The 20,783-nt window shown below is 32.0% G+C and overlaps 1 long non-coding RNA gene across 3 annotated transcripts in view; it reads left to right on the top strand.

Moving 5' to 3' along the window:
* The window catches only part of LOC106010867 (uncharacterized), a 1,054,961-nt gene that overhangs the window by 909,927 nt on the left and 124,251 nt on the right, over nt 1-20,783 (top strand). For all 3 annotated transcript variants that reach the window (XR_015441535.1, XR_015441536.1, XR_001184576.3), the window contains one exon: nt 19,712-19,734. This is a non-coding gene — a long non-coding RNA (uncharacterized LOC106010867). The remainder of the gene's footprint in view (nt 1-19,711; nt 19,735-20,783) is intronic.

Below are 20,783 nucleotides of genomic sequence, written 5' to 3'. Positions count from 1 at the left end.
TTAAAATTAAACGAAAATTTTTCCTTTTCTTTGCTCCATTACTTCTTAACACACTGCAAATCTCCAATTTAATGCAGCCTTCCAAATGAAAAGTTACTACTTTATCTAAATTTATTGGTTATAGGATTTGGATATGAAATTTTACCATCAATGCTCAGAAGTAAGATATGATGTATGAATCTCATCAAAATGATTTAAAGAGGTATATTTGGAAAACCTCATATAGGTAAAATAGCTTTGTTTCCAGTATCTTCTATCCAAGCAAATATGCAGTGCTTAGGAGCAAACAATGGATGCAGATTTTTTGTTGGGAGACAGATACCATATTTCCATTTTGTAATATATCACAGATGCTTTTCTGTTATCATAGTAAAAGCTCATGTCACTCTAAAGTAATAGGGAATAAAGAAATAGATGATGACTATTAATTGAACACATATTTTTGGTAAATACTTGCCAAGTACCATTAGGTACATCTTAGGTATATATTATTTAACTTGTGTGCTCAAATTGAAGAATAGGATACTTTTCATCAAATTTTTATATTATAATTGTAATATGTGTAGCTCTCTAAATACAAAGTAGATGCTATTAATAACTTCATTTTGGAGATAAGGATACTAAATCACAGAGAGCATTTATGGGCAAAAAATTGAAGCCAAAAACCTGTTAAACCCCATGTTCTTAATTTCTATATTCTAATATTTTATAAACCTAGATGAAAAATGGGTAAATGAAAAGATAATCATGCTTGCACAAAGTGAGTCATATACTATTATCTCTTTGGGTCTTGTAACATACTACAATTACATTCACTAAATATTTATTCAGTGCTTAATAAGTGCCAAGAAGTTTTCACAAAAGAAAAAAAGGGGATATTTATTAGAGTATCACCTAGCATTACAATAAACATGCAATAAAAATTCTATATGAATCAGAAGATATTATCATCCAAACTAATACAAAGATCTTTGCTTGGTAGAGTATTATATAATAAAATTGGAGATTAAGAAACATGTTGTCCTGGTATTGTAGGACATTAAAAGAGATGTAATCACAAAAAGCTACTTCAAGGGAATACTACATATGCTAAATCTTGAAGAAAATCTTGAGCTTGATATGGTGTTGAAGGAATACCAGGTCTCAGAGAAAGCACCTGAAAAGGCAAAGGAGTGTCAATTAGTTTAGGATGCTCAGGGTAAACATTATGGGAAAAGCATAGGGTATTGGATATAAAAAGATCAGAGATTATCAATTAAATCTCAAAGCCAAATTGAAGCCAGAAGTAGCCAGTGCAAATGAGCAGTGGTATCATTGGTTAGCTTTGCCCAGAAACGATATTTTTTCATAAAATCAATGGCTGACAAGTATATTTTAATCAGTAGAGATTACAAGAATTGACCAGTAGGACATGTTAATCTAGGTATTAAAAGGCTGACTCAATCTGTAAGCCCTGGTCACTGGCTTTAGAAAAGTCAACTATTTAATAGTGGGAAGGAAGTCTACTGTACTCCCGCTCCACGTGCAGGTGAGCTGTTATGCTTTCAGTCGTCATATAACAAAGCATAATCAACAAAAGTCCAGACCTAAGGTGCTGGCAATTTTTTAATTCATTTCTTGTCATGTCTTTCCATGAGCCCTTGGCCGCAAGACCGTTTCCTTCAGATTTAGTTTCTTTTTCTTGCGATTGTCATTCCTTTTAGAGGTTGGAACTGTGACCCTAATTTTTAGCCTTATCATTTTTGGGAATTGTGACACATCTGCAGACTAATGCATAACTTTAAGTTTGGATTACTTATCACCATATTTCAGAGAACTCTCCTATCTCTTCTCAAAAATCACTGGGGTTACCTGGGTGTAGTGGCAGATGGCTGTAATCCTAGCACTCTAGGAGACTGAGGCAGGAAGATCACTGGTTCAAGCCCAACCCTGGCAATTTAGTAACTTAATAAGACTTTGTTAAAAAAAAAAAAAACATTAAAAAAGAGCCGAGCATGTAACTCAGCTCAAGGATTTAGGTTCAATCTCCAGTGCTGGGAAGTAAAGAGAAATGGAGAAAAAGAAAAGAGAACACACTGGGCTCACTGTTTCCAGTAACAAGTAAATACAACATGAATTTTAACGCATTCCATAAAAGTTTTCCTTCATTTCCATGTTGAAGGAGAAAAAGAAACACATTATTCTGTGCTTTCAAAATCTTCCCTATTAAGAGTGAGTGCTAGGCTGGGGATTTAGCTTAGTGGTTCTGCTGCCTGCCTCGCAAGCACAAGATCCTGAGTTCAATCCCTTGCACCCCCCAAAAAAACAATAGAGTGAGTGGATGTGATAGAATAAATATTCAGGTGTTCAGTGTATAAGAATGGAATATAGATTTCTGTGGAGTTATTAAGTCCATCAAGTCTTTTAAATAATGGACAAATCAAGTTTAAAAAAACTTTACATAGCTTAGCTTGTTTTCTGGTGCTGTTGACAAGAGAATATACTTTTCCATGTACAGGTGAATGTTTTGGAACTTATGTACACAAGAAATTGTAGGCATTAAAAATATTATATTGATATTTTAAAAAGAGTAAGTAATAAAAATAAAACAAACTTTTACTTTAAAAAGTTTCAGGTTTACAAGTGGAAAATGTGAAGATAGTATAGAGAATTCTCACCAAACACCCAACATCCTCACAGGATATTTGTCCCAACTAAGGAATTAATATTGATACAGCATTATTAACTAGAATCTAGACAGATTTTACTCAGAATTCCTTAATATTTACCAAATGTCCTCTTTTTTGTATTCCAAGATCTAACACATTTAGTTCTTATAGCTCGTTGGGCTTCTCTTGGTTTTGACCATTTCTCATTTTAGTTACTTTCAATAATCTTGATAATTATCAGAAGTACTGCTAAGGTCATTTGTATACCATTCTTTAGCTTGGAATGTCAGTTTTTTTTATAGTTCAAGGTTTTTGGGTTTGCAGGGGGAAGACTAGAGAGGTAAAGTGCTGCTCTCATCTTGTTACATCAAGGTACATTCTACCAACAAAACTTAATGCTATTAATGTATACCTTGACTTGCTCCATACCCTTATCAGCAATAGGTGATGTCACTTTTTGAAATTTTATCCATTTGAATAAGTATGTTGGAGTATCTCTCATAGTTCTTCTAATTTGCACTGTGCATCTTTTCACATACTATCTGCTGCCAGTATATCTTCTTTAATGAATTATCTGTTTAGTCCGTGGGCCCATTTTTAAAATAGAGGTTGTTTAATCAATCACTGGTGTGTTACAAGGTTTTTGTATACTTTTGGTAGTACTTTACTTGACATATGATTTGCAAATATATTTCCCCAGTTGATGTTTTTCTTGAGCTGTGTTTAATGTTTTCTGTAGGTACAGATACTGGAGGTTTCATATGCTGTAGTGTTCTTGTTTTCACTTTGGTCTTGATTTTGAGCTTCCTTAAATACTTTTGTATTCAAAAAGAGCCTCTTTCAGCTATATAAACTGTTAATATACTAGTGACCTATTGATACCGTGATAAAGTTTTGGGGAGGGAAACATTTACATATTTCTATTTTAAATCTCACTTTTTAATAGGCTTCTGTCTCATCTGTGAGTTTTACAAATATTTATCTAGTGATATTCCTTTTTCCCACATGTATATGAGATAGGAGGGCGAGAGGAGGTAGAATAACCCTCAACAAGCTAAGATTTTGTCAATATCTTTTCCCCTGTAGAGTAGGCTCTTTCTTACCCTCTCAGATCTTTCTCAAATCTTTCTCAGGTTTTATCAGTAGAAAAAGATGTGGACTCTAGAAGTATATGCTTTCCATTGAGACTGCAGACACCAAGAGTTTCTCATAATGAATATCCATCATTTAGTTAAAATTAATACTTCAGTATTCCTACCCGGTTATGACCCCATGTGCTTCTATTGCAAGGAAACCGATCACCCTTGACTAGATTACCTCCACTGGAATCTGAGTGTCAGATTTTCTTGCAACAATAGTTCATTGGTGAATTGAATAAAAGTTAATGATTTTCAGCATGTTCAGTTACAAGAATGATTGTGCTGACCCTGGTGGTCATATACTACTTCTTCATTAAAAATGTAATTTATTTGTCAGTTTTTTTGATAATCAGGTTAATACACTAAAATGTTTCCCTTTTGAGAGAACTATCTGCTTGATAGAGAAGAAAAATATTAAAAGCAGTATCATGTTACCCTCAAATACAAAATGGATATATATTGTTCAGATGAAAGTATAATTTAATTAAGTAAGTATATAATGGTCTGCACAAGTCTACGAGTTTATTTTGAAATACTATGTTCATATCAGGTAGGTAGGAAGTTTCTAGAAGGATATAGAGACAATGGTATTAGACTATTTCCTTTTCCCTGATGTAATTGCCCTTTTTAAAGTCAATAAATAGAATAATTAGAAAAAGGATATAAAATAAGAAGCATTAAAATAAGTAAAGATACTGACAGTAGTCAGTTGATACACTCACATCTGCTGTGCCATCCCTTACATATTATTAAGGCTTAGATTTAAAATGCCCCTCCAAATTTTCACATTCTGAGATGAGGTCAGGCCCGAAGGAGTGGGTCATTGGGAGTTACTAGAAGGGTGTGTCTCCCTCCCTGGCTCCTCTCTGTGTTCTCTGCAACACAGCTTGATTGAGCATCTTCTACTCTGCCATTCCCTTTCTCCACCATACTGTTTCTGTCTTAGATACACCTGACTATGGGCTAAGACCTTGAGCCAAAATAAACTTCTCTTCCTTTACATTGCGGTTGTTGGTTTTGTCCAGTGATGGGAAAAGTAACGAAGATACATAGTATGTGATAACCAGGAGCTAGACTGATGAAGATAAACAACTTTTAAGAAATAACTAACTAAATAAATAAAGAAATAAAATTAATTTCATCAATGAAAAGGAAAAATTTTGGTTTATTAAAGAAGATTCCAGGAATCAATTACTAAGTATAAAGCAGAACTAGGGATGAGACAAATGAAGTTAAATTTCTTGACCTACTTTTTACATATGCCAATTGATAATTAACAACACTCTAGATGGTGCAATAGAATAAGAAAGAGTACAGAAGGAAAACAAAGAATGAAGATGAATATAGAAAATATAACACATAAAATGGAACTTAGAGAAAAGTTTTAACACATAATTAGTCTTAAAAGGAAAAGAAAAAGGCTAGGATACAAATAATATTGGATTATACAAGAATCAATAATTTATAAAAATTGACAAAAAAATCACATCACACATTCAAATATTTTCAAGGAACTAAGAGCAGTGTGTATAAAACTATATCAACTCCATCCAAGAAAATGTTTTGAAAACATGATCAAGAAAAAGAGGGGATGACAAAAAGAATCTCTTAAAAATGGCTGAGCAAAATGATACAGCACATTAGCTTCAAAGAAACAACAAAATTGACAACCAATTTTCTATAGCAATGATGAAAACCAGAAGAAATTGAAATGACAACTTTAACGCTATGAAAAAAATAAAGGCAAACTCAAAAATAAGTGTTTCTTTCTATATGCAGATATTTTCTGACAAACAAAAATTAAGAGACTGTCTCCCAGAGAAATTAAATGCTAAAGGAAGTTCCTTAGCCAAAAGAGAATGATGCAACTTTCACCAACTAACTGAAGAGAATGTAACTACGTAGTAATCTTGGGAAAATGTTGGACAGAAACTATTAAAGTGGAACATATATATGCCTATAAACAAGCCATTGCACTTCAAGATAAGCACTCAACAGAAATCCATGCATAAGAGGTGTATCAAAATATAAGAAGTTTCATAGTAGCTTTGTCCAAATAGCCAATATCTGGAAATGATACAAATGTCCATTATTAGATAAATGGATAAATAAGTAGTAGCATATTCAAATAATGTAATACCATACAGTAATGCAACTAATATCTCCTATCTGCAGCATGAGATAGCTCATTGAGAGGATATTGAGCTAAAGAAATCATACCCAAAATAAACAACTTCAAATTTTCAATTATAAATATTGAAAATCATTAGGAAAAACTAATCTTTGTGCTAAAGTCTATAGTACTGGTAGAGCAGAAACTATTGATACCACATTCTATATCTACTCAGTTCACTTGAGTGTGATAACACCATTTCCTTTCTGCCTCTATTTTTCTGAGTCTAAGGCTCTCAATAGCCACAGGAGAGCTTGTTCAGACTGTTTAAACTCCAACTATAAGTTCAGATAGAGAAGTTCTCTTTAAAACCCTCAGCAAAGCAGAGAGAGGAGTCAGTTGATCAACAGAGTCTCCTGGTCCTCCAGTGCTCAGTTCTGGGGAATGTTCTGTATGGTTTCTCTGAACATTTATATAAGATTCGAGACTCAGCTGCTCATAGCGCTAACCTACTCTTCACTGCTCATTTTATGGACCTTTTTCTTATCTCTTTTATTCTACTCTCAGTTGGGAATTCTGGATTCTCTTTAATAAGCCACCTGCACCCAAACTCTCATTTTAAAGCCAATTCTTGAGAGACTTATACTAAGATAACTGGCTACTTTTGCAGTTGATAATTACTAGGATGAGAAAACAGGGATAATTCCAGGGTGCCGCTAATGTTCTTTGCTTACTCTGGTTAGTGTTACACTAATATGTTAAGTAATTTGTAAAAATTCACTGTGCATAATTTGGGTCTATACAAAGCAGTAAATGCATGAAACATATAAGAAAAATATTAAATTTAAATTATTTTAAACAATTGGGTCATGTTTTCATATATTGCTTTTAGTATTAGTGTGTTAGGATAAGCTAACTTATAAATCAACAACAATTTTATTTTGTTATTTTTTCCCAAATCTTCTGTGAATAAAAATTAATATATACATATATAATTTATAAAGTAATTAATCAAAGTATTTACATCTTCTAAGTAATATACAATAATTCATGCACACACATAGATAAATGTAAAAATATAGTTTTACCTGTAGACAAGAAATTAAAGAGCTATATGACTTACATTTTACATCAGCAGTATTCATTTCAGGTTATATCAAATATTTAATACCAGATATTCTTTGGGATTTGTTAGCATATCTTTTAAAACTTGCCTGCGGCAGTTACAAGAAAAAATGTAAAAAGTAGTTTTGATTATCGTTTTGGATTGTCAACCTTGACAGTTTGTGTGGGATTTAGAGGCATGAAAAAAGAACATACAGATACTCACACCAGTATACCTTTATCCAATTCCTGGGGAAGATTCTCTTCCAAAATAACCAAAGAGCTTGTTATTTGTCAAAAAAATTATAGAATGGATCTCTTTTAAAGTAACCCAGGGCACAGGTGTCTGGAAACAAGAATGTACTAGTGATCAGTTGAGATCTACAGGCATTTATGAAGAGATTTTTTTAAAGTCTTTTTTTTTAAGCAGTCTTAAGCCTTTTTTATAGCCATAGTCAGAAAAAACATAGTACTTTTAACCTTCATTTCTTTTCAGAAATGCATTGAGTTTAATTTCAAATTAGAAGGAAAAATATAAAGGATTAATATGTGACTTGGTGTTAAAGAAAAAGTAGTAATTTATTGTTTGGATGTAATCAGATAGTGAACTTTCAAACTGTAGATGGTTTAGAGAAGCTGCTCAGGGCTATTGTCCCCTCTGGAGAGGGACTTGAAAGAAACAGATCTCTGAACTTTATGACTATATAAATTTAGCTGTCCTTGAAAGGATGTAGTTTGTATTCTCTTATGTAATAGCTAACCAACACTTTAATCATTCATTCATATGAGAGTTGCAAAGGATTGGCTACTGAAATATCCATCTTGTTTTCATGGGAGTCAGTTTCTAACTAGACTCATCTCTGCTCTCACCCTAAAGCAGAAATAAAATATAATCATAAGAGGATGATGGTCCCAGAGTAATAGAACTGAAGAACACTGCTTTCAGGTTTTTCCTAAAACTCTTTCACAATATGATTGGAAGCTGAATTTCAAGATTCTTTGTTGAAGAATTGTAATTGCTGTGGCATATTATCATCCATCCTTACTTTGAGGCTGCATATAGCTTTGCCCTGAAATCTGCATGCCTTTGTGAGGCATACATTTTTTTTCATTTAAGTCCTTTTATTACAGTGGTGCCAGCTACTGCTGCTATCGTTAAATGCTTGTCAGCATTTCCATTATAAACCTTATTTTCAGGGGATTTATAACCTAGCCATTTTAATTCACATTTGGCTGAAAGTTGCCATCAACATACTCAGTATACAGTAGGTACTGTTTCTTTTATCACCAAATTTTATTTGAATCTGTTTATCAGCCTGAGATTTAGCAATGTGTAAAACCGTAACACTGAGATCCAGGAAAAGTAGAGATATTTTGGTAGCTGCTTTCTAAAGTGAAAATGTTCACACAAAAAATTAGAAAGGAGCAGTAAAAATTGTCAGACCTATAACAGCAAAAGTCTTAATGGACATTTTAAAATCATTATTATTTATAGTGCACTACTTTTCTCTAATAATAGTTTTAAAAAAATATATTTTCCTATGAACACCAATTCATATAATGGAGTTATGATCACCTCAACATAACATTCAATTCACTATAATATACTTATTGATATCATGAAATGTGATAAAATCTTACAATTTTTGTAGTAAATATAAAAATTCATAATGTACAAACTTGATATCTGATTCTTTTTCAGAAACACTGTCTTACTCTGCTCTGATTTTTTTCTCATGCAAACCTACTTATTTTTTGAAAATATAAAATATTTCTACATCATTTGAGTACTTTAATGTGTTTTTATTCTTAGTGTGAGTATATAATGGCCATTTTTAATCATGTAAAACAGTAATTCAAATATTTCATAAACACATACTCACAGAAATAAACATCAGGCAGCCTCAAATATTATTGTTGACACAAGAAAACATAAGAAACAGTCTAAACTTACAGAGATGTTTACAGAATGAATGAAACAGGTATGGTAAGATATCACCCATGATGCAGTGAGACAATTAAACCTTTATAAAAACTCATGTAAACATACAATGTAAACATAAAAATATTTAGGTGGTCTCCAATGAGTAAGAACAATATATTATAGGAAGATAGCTGATAATATAATGGCATAGCTTATCTTACTTCAGAATAACAATGGCTCTCTTTGCTCACAAGAATCTTGTGTGCCTCCTTCTCTTGTAAACCCCAGCCCTGTTTACCTGTTTATTTCTCTTTTCCTCCTTCATTTGGCCTTTCTAGTCCAGGCTTAGTAAGTATCCTGAAAAGTCAGTTTATAGAAATACCCCCACCATTTCTCTCCCCCCACCCTTCAATTTATGATCCTCCTGATTCCACTTCCCAGATGGCTGGAATTACAGGAGTATACCACCATGTCAGGCTTAATGTCTCTTTTTAGTAATTTTCCATCCACTCACAACTTTTCTTTACACTCTGATCCCTGTGTACAAATGCCCAACTATGTTTGCTATATTCAGAAATGAGTGGTCATCGGTCTCTCCTGTTGTGATATTCCTATTGTAATAGTCTCGAATGAAGTCTGAGTTCTATCTTTTTTTTCTTTTGGTACCAGGGGTCAAACTCGGAACCTTGAGCTTTCGAGGCAGGTGGTGGAACCACTGAGCTAAATCCTCAATCTTAGTTCTATTTTAACAAGTGTTGAAACATTTTTTTTCTATAAAAGTATTTATCATTTAACATTTTCCTTATACCTGTCATTGCCTATATGCTTTAAAATGCATAGGAGCTTATTTTAATAGAAACACTATTGGAGTAAAAAAATGAAAGTATTCTCTTTACTGGTGTATACCTCTTGCCCTAGATCTCAGGTTACAAGGTTATAATAATGAAAACACTGAATATTGATGTAACAAAATTTATGATATAATTAATGAGAGGATGGGAAGGTTGGGGTATAGTCAAAGAGGACCATAGTAAAAAACTAATAGATAAGAACTAATCTAAAAATCAAGAAATGCTTGTGGTTACTGCTGGAATCCTCTTATCTTCCTTTTTAGCCTGTACTTTTACCTTTGGGTGTCAATATCCACTCCTCTTCATTGCCCCTTGGTAGACCCCTTCTTATATGCGAAATACAGAAAAGAGTAGACTCTAATGCATAAAATGCTCCAGAATACCAAGTTTCATGTTTGTTCCTCCCACTGATTACTTTCCCTCTCTTCTCTGCTACTCCTCCTCTTTCTTTTTATCCTTGCCTCCTCAAATTTCCGCTCTTCATTCGCTCCTCTTCTTTCTCTTTCTCCTCCTTTTGCTTCTCCTCATTTTTCCTCTTTTTCCTCATTCCTAAAGCAAGTAAACTTTAAAGACTTCAGTAGAGCTTCTGCCAGCTAGATGTTGAGATAAAGCAGTTTTATAAAGGTTTGTTCAAACAAAATTTGACTAAAAGTTCCACAATAATAGCAGGTACTTTTGAATTTTCCAAAAAAGGATTCCAGATAACTACAGAAGACCAGCCACTGGATCAGTTTGTGGTATCATATAAAAGCCACATATAAATTTTAAGTAAGGAGGAACATTAGGACAGAACAGCATATTAGACAGAATTCTTTTGGATACAACTGAAGAGACTCAAACTTTGTTACGGAAATTATTAAAACTTATCCGTTCATGAAACCTTATCTCGGTCTAGTAGCTCAAAAAATAACTGAGAGTCTAGTTCAATAAAAATGAAAACCATAATGAGATATTACCTGGCTCCAATTAAAATGGCTAATATAAAAAACACAAGAATCAGAAAAATAGCAATCGTAGGAGGATTCTGGATAAATCAAAACCTCTTACAATGTTTTTATGAATGTAACATGGTATAAACACGATGGAAAACAATGTGATGGCTCTTCAAAAAATTGAAATCAGAACTATTACATGATTGACCAATGTTACTTCTCAATGTATATCCAAAAGAATTGAAAATAGAGTCTTCAAGAAATATTTTCACACTTAGATTCATAACATTATTCACAATAGCTAAGAGACAGATACAAACAAAATGTCCACTATTAGTTAAAAGAATAAACAAAATATGATATATGCATACCCAGTGTAATGTTGTACAATCTTAATGAAAAGAAATTCTGGCACAAATTATAACATGGATGGATCATGAGGGCATTATACTAAGAGGAATAGGCTAATCACAAAAAGATAAGTATTATATAATTTCTCTTTCATGAGGTATCTGAAGTAGTTAAATTCACAGAAACAGAACATAGAATGGCAGTAATAGGAACTAAAGTTAATGGAAAATGGTGAATTGTACTTTAAGGGTGTAGAGTTTCAAGCTGGTTGTGGTGGCACATGCCTGTAATTTCAGTACTTGGGAGGCTACTGCAAGAGAATCACAAGTATGAGCCCAGCCTGAGCAACTTGGCAGGTTTGTGAGACCCTGTCTCAAAATCAATAATTGAAAAGGTCTGGGGATGCATCTTAGTGCATTTGGTTCAGTCACTTGTACAGAAAAAGGGGGAGTGCAGGGGATATAATGCTTCTGTTTTCAACAACAACAAAAAGTTTTAGAGATTAATGAATGCACACTGAGGCTACTGAATTGTACACTTAAAAATTCTTATAATGGTAAATTTTGTGGGTTTTGTTTACTATTCAAGTCAAAACTTATTTTAAAAGGAGTTTATCATTAGTCTTTAGAAAAGACTGTGTCTTCTTTCCTGATGGGTTCTGTAAAAGCTCAAGGAAGAAAAGTATTAATTGGAGATCTCCAAGATATATGGGAAGGGTTAAATTGGAATTGGAAAAGAAACAACTAGAAGCAAGTATATTCCTCTTAAAAACACATATAGCAGCATTTCTAGGGAATGCGGATTGTGGTTTTTCTAAACATATGCATTAGGTATTGTAACCTGTTGCAAGGATAAATTCTATTTTTGTAAGAAATTTGATCAAACCTCCAAGACTTCTAAGATGTGATTACTTTTATTTTTGATAGCTTCTCAATTTTTCCTTTCCATAATGGCCATTTCTCTAATGGATAGACAATGTGAGGATTTATTCAGCAAATCATTCCAAACACTTGTTTGTGTCAAGCATTGTGCCGAGAGCTAACAATTAGGAATTTAGTGTTAAAAGTAATAGCCCTAGGAAGTATATTTTAGCATAGCATGAATATAAGTAAAATAATGGCTATAGTACATCATTATTTGCATTAATAGAAATGTGAACCAAGAGTATTAAGAGTACATAAAAGGGATGCCTCAGTTGTCTGGGGAATGAAGAACCCAAGGGTGATTGGGGAAGATAACTACAGCTTTTGATCTAAATCATCAGTAGATAAAGCTTAATTATAAAGTTTAAAAGCAGGTAAGGTAGGAAAGGTTGAAGATAAGTTTAAAATGAGGGGACACTTCAAGTAGCACTTTCAAGGGGCAGACAGATGAGAGGGCAAAGCATATTTAAATATATTCGAAGAGTTTAATGTATGTAGAAAGTAGAAACTAGAGAAAAAGAGATAGGTCCCAGACTCAGAATGCTCTTATGCCAGGAAAACCAGTATGGATTTTATTCTGAAAGTTATGAAAATTCACTGAAGTTAATACAAAAACAACATAAGAAACACTAAATTCAAAATAATTAAGATTTCAAAGAATGAATTGATGAATTTTCCATTGTAGAATAATTAATCTCCAGTTCCATGGGTTAGGCTTTAACGTTTCCTGATTTCATAAATTGGTCTTCCTCAATATTTTCAGAGTCTTTCTCCAGAACTTTCAGAGATCTGATAGATGTGATAGATAGGAATAGGCTAACCACCTCCTTCCTTCCAAGCAAAATGTCCAAATTTCTAAAAATCCTCCAAAAGATAAATAGCTTTCTCATAACTACACTGAATCTCCTTGACTTCCATATAATGTAAACCCAAGCCCAGAGTCAGATTCTAACATTTTTTCATACCTGGCCTGACTTTTAGAACATGCAAATAAAACTATGGTTACCAAGCCTTAAAAACAAAGATTTTTAAATCAAAAGCATTTATAATTTTATATCTCTCATCATATTTATAAATATCTTAATTTTTTTCTTGCATTATGTTATTTTGATGTCTTAAACTTAAGAACGTCATTTGTGGTACAGTGTAAGAAATAATTACTTGAATTCTTTTATTTTTTCAGTAACAGCATTTTCTAGACACTCTCCTGTGAACATACATACTCATTTATACGTAAAATCTTGAAATAAAAACTAGTTAAAAATTTTTCAGTAACATTAAATGTTTATAACAATATGTTATATTAATGGGAAGAACACTACTCAAACTAAAAGAATTACTTCATTGATCCATAGATAGTTTAGACAATTCATGAAGCAGAAGTCAGATGTAGAATTTAAATTGATTTTTTTTTCTTGATCTTTGAAAAGCTTTTAATTATTTAGCACATAATAGGATATGTATGAGTTGATAACTTACTAGTTTTCAAACCTTAAATTGGTTATTCACTGAGCATAGTATCTATAATGTGTTTTTCACCAATATAATGTATCACAGATCTATAGTATTTTACCATTTACTTTAAAAATAAGCAAAGCAAGCAAAATACAGTATTTTATGTAGTCAGCACTGGCTTTCCAAATTTATCAGAGATTGAATATATCATTTTACTTGAGAATGAGTAAAATGTGCATAAACTGAGCCTCTACATTAAGAATCTGTAGCAGAATTACCTTTTTTTAGGTTACTTTAATATGCACTTAAACATTTTTATTTCATACATAATAATTATATATATTTATGGGGTGCAATAAGTACAGTTTTTAATGGTTAAATCAAGATAATTGGCCTATCCACTTTAAACATGTATAAATTATTTGTGATAAGAATACTGAAAATCTTTTCTTTTAGATATTTTGAAATATTCAATACATTGTTATTGACAATAGTCACCCTACCATGAAGTAGCAAAAGAGCATAATCCTCCTATCCAACCATAACATTATACCCATAAAATATCATTCCTAACCCCTCATATCTTTCCCCTGTTTCTGGTAACTCATATTCTGCACTCAAGTTCTATGAGATCAACTTTCTGTTGCAGAGTTTCCAAAGTAAAACTGGCAGTAACATTTCATATGTGTCAATTATCAAAAAAGTCACACTGTTTCTTCTAATTAGTGGAGTAATTAAACAGATGAGAGTTTGCATGGAAAGCTAAAATTTTAGTGTGGTAATTTCTATTGAAAATTTAGTTGTAGAAATACATATTAAAATGAGGTTTTCTTCCTATTTCAAAACATGGAAACAGTCTTTGTAAATGGGGAAGGGTGGAAGGGTTGAAGGGAGGTCAGGGGAATGGGGAAAAAATAAGAACCAAGATACATTATGTAAAGGTACAAGATTCTAATTATGAATGTAAATGTATTGTATACCTAAAATGTACCAATAAACTTAATGGAAAAAAATGCAGTAAGAACATAAAGTGAGATATGGCTTTACAAACCCATTGTCTTAATATTTTTAGTAATATTTTAAAATGTAGCTTTACTATAAAGTAAAAATTCTGGAGATTTTAGCCAAAACATTATAGTTGATACTAAAAAAAACCCATAAAATTATTTGCCTAATTAAGTCTTATGGGAACATCAGTATTTCTATTTTCAGTAGAAAAAATTAAAATATAGATATGATTTTTCTTTATTTTACTTTTGCCATGCAAGAGTTTGTATTTAAAATAGACTAAACTCAGTGAAAATCTGCATCTCTATTTCAGGTTAATACTTTCTATTTAAATAAACTGTTTAGCCAAAGGTTACATATTAACAAATACTCTACAGCTCTTCTACTTAATACACATGACCAATTATGTCAACATTCAATAAGAAAAGGATTGCTATTAAATGCTTAACAAAGAGACACTGATGAATTCTGGCTTCATCATTTTTATCTCCACTACATTGCAAATATAAGGAGGAAAAATAGGTCAAGTAACTATGTTTCCTTTTATTAGTAACTCATTTTACTTTAATTCATAGTGAATTTCACATACTGTGAAATGTCATAAGCAACCTTAGATTGTTTCATACAGTAATGATATAGTTAAGCATCTCCTTTAAGTAAATGTGTCAAGTTTCATTCATTTTGGGTCCAGATGAGATGAGAAAACTTCACATTTTCATGGGGGATTATATGTGAAAGAAAAATAATTTGTTCCAATTGGACCAATGGTAAACACAGATGAGGGTCAGAATCTTACATTTTAGCTAAAGTAGATTTCTACAGGGAGAGAAGGGAAGTGATAATAATAAATGGTGATTAAAATATTAACATAAAATATTCTTCATAATCATAAATTGTTCCTATTCCAACAATAGGTTATTTTATGTATATACAGTAGAAATGGTGGTAATGAGATTTTTACCTTGTTAAATTTCAAAGAACAAAGTTGCAGTTTACAAATTGCTCCCTAAAATGATTTTTTCAAATAACCTCAAATTTCTGTAACACAAATTGACTTTAGAATTATGGCAAAACTTAGCAATGATGAAAAGTAAACCCCTCCCAAAACCTTAATTCATCCTCTCATAAAATAGAGCCTTTTCATATTTTTTCTCATTTTGAAATTTGATCAGTAGTGTGTCAGCAGGTTATGCACTGATCCAGAAAAAGAACTTTTCCCCAGAAATTTAAAGAACTTTGTTCAGAAAAAACACATGATAATTTTATACAGAAATATTAATGTATTGAAATACATTTACTTTGTTACCTAAAATGTGACAGTAGTCCTTTAATCTATAAGAATAATCTCCTCTGCTGTAGCAGCAAATAAAAAGAAAGATGCATATTATGGATTCTTTGAGTATCAGCATATCACTCCGCAGTAATATATCATGCTTCATTGTGACACATTCACCCATTTGTCACTTTCTGTCATGTTACTGTATCTCAAAAAACACAACATTGCCCAACCTTTTTCTTTTCTTTTTTTTTATATATAGCAAATGGATCCTAAATATTTGGCACTGAAAACTGAACTATTTTAAAAACCAAGTAGTCTCAGCCAAAAGCTATTTAAATGGATATTTCAAGGATGGATACCAAGGAAAGTGGCTATTTAAATGTATATTGTACAGGTTGAATATCTAGTGAAATAAGTATTTCCCTTACCTTGTGAGTATTTTATTTGTAAACAATGAGAACTCCCTTACCTTTTATTTGTTTGTACTCTTAAAAAGATTATATTTCTTTTTGTTTCCTACCAACAAAAGCAGATTTAATTTTTACCAGTATAAAAATGCTGAAATAATCAAACTGCCTTTGTCAGCTTTTAAATGTAAGTATTTCAAGTTAATGCTTTAAAATCGTCACTTGGATGAACATAGAAACATGCGCATGTGTTAAAAACTTAGGATTTCAGGCAATAGAAGCTACAAGAAGTGCAAAGCCATGAGCCATCTTGCTGTTTGCTATCTCCAAGGGTGGTGCTGTCCAAACCAGTCAGCTTCCGCCAATATCCGGACAATACAATGGAAATATCTAAGTACATAGAGAGAAATTGCTATCATGCACCTATTTTCATACAATCTTGAATCATGGATCTTTTTGTCCAAATTGAGAGGATCCTCTGACGTTAAAAAAGTTGTCTCATGCTAACTTGAAAATTATTTTTGACTTCATTCTCCTCCTTTAGCTCATGGGATAGTCCTGAAATTGAGTCAGGACCAAGGAGAGCTCCTGGCTTTTGCACTCTCATACTTGCGCCAATGATGATAGCTAGCATTTAGCTTTTCCATTTACCAGGCCCTATGCTAAAGACTTTAGAGAGATTATTTAATTATTTAAACTTTGTAACATTATTGTGAAACAGCTACTGCTTTATTTTGTAAATGATTACTTAGGCTCAGAGTGTTTATTCAGTGGCTAATTTTGAAATTTTGGCTTTAATGCTGATCCCTGAGGAACATTTTTCACAATTTTCAATTTTTGTTTTCTTAAATAACATGATATTTATGTTAAATATGCTACTTTGTCATTTTGGGTTATACTAATGATAAGTCAATGATTATGTTAAATAAATAATGTATTAATTTTTGGTGCTATAATTTGTATAAATTTGGGACAGTGTATTTTTCATTTATGTAGCTAATATCTATTATCTGTAAGATATTTTAGTAAAAATGTCATGATGAAAATTCTAGTTTGACTAAAGCTTTTTAACATTTACAATTCTCAGCTCTATTAAAATAATTCCCCCATTTGACCTTCAGTTCCTCCCCACTACACATTAAGTAAGTTCAAACTCTTTCAGGATCTGGCTCAAATTCCTTTCCCAATTGACTCTCCCACACATGCTTTCATAGCTAGTTATCTAACAGTAGGCCTTTTTCCTTCCAGTCATAATACCTGGAAATTTCTCTCCCTCATTCTTGACTTAGAAAGTTCTTCTAAAGCTTGAAACCTGGCTCGGCCATCTTCAGCTGTACAAAATCAATCTTAAATATCACTTTCTTCCCAATTTCTACATGCAGAATTCATCTTTTCCTACTGTATGCTTCTATAATGATAGCCTCTTTACTCCTATTCCAATAACTGTGTCCTGAGATTATTGTTGAAATCCAATATTGTTACAAAATATGCATAAACCCTCTATATAATAACATCTGTGCCCGTTGTCTTTGTGGCTCAATTAAATTATAAGTCATGCATTGCTGGTTGCTTATTTCTGCCACTTTTAGTTAGATTATAAACTCCTTGAAGTATTTCATCAAATTCATTTTTTCTTTGAATCCTAGAATGCTTCCTCACAGTAAATTAAATGGAAGAATATATTTAAAGCAAATATAGAATTTATTTTGAAGCATTTCTTGGATTTTAATTAAAAACAAATTCAAGTCAGGAGTTTATAGGTAACCACATGTTAATGGTTATTAAAAAAATCAGATAAATTATTTTGTCATTGTATTTCATCTTCCTGCCACTTATGTGGACTTATTATCTATTTACTATATAGTGCTCTTTGTATAATGTTCATTTAACTTTAAAACACAATGAAAATTCTCCATATCCCAACACATTCCTCTCATTCTTTTAAAAACACGTTTCATTAGAGTCAGGACTTGATTTTTACTGCAAGTGTTACAAACATCTAAACATATAGAAGACTCATTTACCTTTTGAAAATTGGGCTTTAATTTGAAGTTGGTAAGTTTTTGTTTGACATACATCCTGTCTTATTTTATTATTTTATGTAATTTCCTCTTTATTTATGAAAGAAACTAAGAATATACTTTAATTAGTAATGCTTTCCTTGACTGCTTTCTGCCATTCTTTTCCTTCTCAGTGCTTTCATAGTCATTCACACCTTTAATTTTCTATAAGTATATTTCTATGGACTTAAAAGAAAAAATATTAGCTTCTAACTCTAATTTTGCTTAAATTAAAACAGCATGTCTATTCTGAAATATGTTTTGTTTTGTTTTCTACTTAACACCTGTGTTGAAGAATTTTCTACATGAACAAGCATATATTCTCATCATTCTTGCCTATTGCCTAATTTTCCAGGTTAATGCTATATTATGTTATTTGTTAATTTCCTATAGATGATCATACATTTATGTGTAAGGATTTCTCTAAAATATGTATCTGAAAGTGGAATTTGGATAGATATTGCCAAATGTGCTCCCCAGAGGCCTGTAGGGTATAAAAGGACACATTTTCCTCATGCCTTTTCCATCCCTGGATATTATCAATCTTTTTAAGTTTTGCTTTTGTAATTAGTAACAATGAAATTGTTTTCTTGAGTACTCATGTGGGCGAAGATCATTTTGTACTAATCCCCCATTATTCAAGGGCAATACAGTCTTAAACCCTCCTGTGGATTCCTGCAACCATGAATAGCCCCGAACCTACATATATTATGTTTTTTTCTACCCATATGTACTTATATAAAGTTTAAGTTCTAAGTTAGGTACAGTTAGAAATTAACAATAATTAATAATACTTTAGAAGGATTACAAAAAATATGCTGGGATAAGAGTGAGGTTAACCTTCTATCTCTACCTCTAAACAAATTTTGTTGCACTATTTTCCTTGTTCTTCTTTGCTTGATGATGATGATGATGATGATGTGACATGGTATAATGACTATGTAATGAAATGTATTCAGGCAAGTACATTAGGGTTATTTGAACACAAGCACTGTGATACCTGACAGTAATGTGATTGCTAAAATGACTACTAAGTGATTAATAGGTGGGTAGCAATACAGTGTGGATACATTGGACAAAGGGATGGCTAATATCCTGGACAGGATGGAGTGGAATAATGTGAGATTTCATCACACTACTCAGAATGACATGTGATTGCAAGCTTATATATTGCTTATTTTTGGAATATTTCATTTAACACCTTTAGCTCATAGTTGTTCACAAGTAGTGGAAACTGAGAAAGTATATCATGAACAAAGATTAATAACTGTTTTTATTGACCAATGTTAGTATTTATTTTCTTTGAATTGGTTGTGTAAGTTTCCCATTTTTATATCTTAAATGTATTAAGTGGTTACCTCTTTTCATATTTCTCCTTTGATATGTATATATAGATATATAGATAGATACATCTTTATATAGATATAACTATATATATCATGTATTTTGCCAATGGTCTCTCAAATATCTAGATTTCTCCATGTATTCACAATTTCTTCTTCTGTGTTTTACTATAGATGACCTTCCCTCCATCAAGAATGTAAGTTCATGCTAATATATTTTGTTCAAATAGTACTATATTTTATCACCTGATATGTGTCTATTTAATCCATATCAACCATTTTGTAAATGTAGATTAAGTATACATTTCACTTTTATTCAACTTCTTCCTTATCTTTAAAAAATTAAGCCAAGTAGATAAATTAGCTCTATTAGACTTATAAAAAAAAGTCATTAGGCACAATCAAACCAGGCTTTTACAAACAGACTGCAACTTACGGGCCAATAAAATATAATTATTCCCTGTTTTGTTACTTGTATTTTTACAACAGTTAGTAAAATAGCCAGAATTTCATATCTTTCTTTTCCAGGGAAGATCTTCTTCCCTTAAATGAGTCTTCTGGTAGGTGAATTACACATATTTGGAATAAATATCAAGTTCTTAAGGAGATGGGTCACTAGCATGCTCTAACATCAAACAGGTGGAATACCAAAAGCCAATTCTAGGAATAAAATCTTCTGCTGACCAGAATACAGGAGAATCTAAGAATAAGGAAGAAATGGCAGGTGCTGATAGGGGCAAGAGCAGCATACAGAATGGAATAAGGAAGTTGAGGTGTTAAGATGTCAGGCATTCAAGACATGAACAGAACAGGGAGGTGCTTGACTGGAAGAGAAGATACGGAAATCAGGTGAAAATTCATCACCATCTTCCTTTAACTGCTCTTATTCTGTAGACAATGCTCCCGAACTTAACTTATTTGGAAGTGAAAATGACTGTGAAGGAAGCAGAAATATTAGGTTCTGAAATTAATTCTAGAAGTTATTTCTAGACCCTTATGATATAAGATAAAAACTAGACTGGAGACTGCTGTACCTTTTTGTCTTGAAAAGAAAACTGCATGATCAGGTAATTGAAAAGGTAACTCTGCTCTAATTTTTTGATATGTTTTATCTTTTTAAAATATGGTACAATAAGCTTTTCAGGTAGGTACCATTAACCTCATCTTAGAGATAGAAAAAGAGGCCAAAGTGCCCACAGAAGAAGAGTCAAGATTGTAGCTTAAGTACTTCTAACTGTACATACTG

This window comes from Heterocephalus glaber, unplaced genomic scaffold, assembly GCF_053883595.1.
Source record: "Heterocephalus glaber isolate CG9 unplaced genomic scaffold, H.glaber_assembly_v1.0 deba00001523, whole genome shotgun sequence".
Lineage (NCBI taxonomy): Eukaryota > Metazoa > Chordata > Mammalia > Rodentia > Bathyergidae > Heterocephalus > Heterocephalus glaber.
Note: the sequence above shows the minus strand (reverse complement) of the source record. Positions and strands in the feature narration are given on the sequence as shown.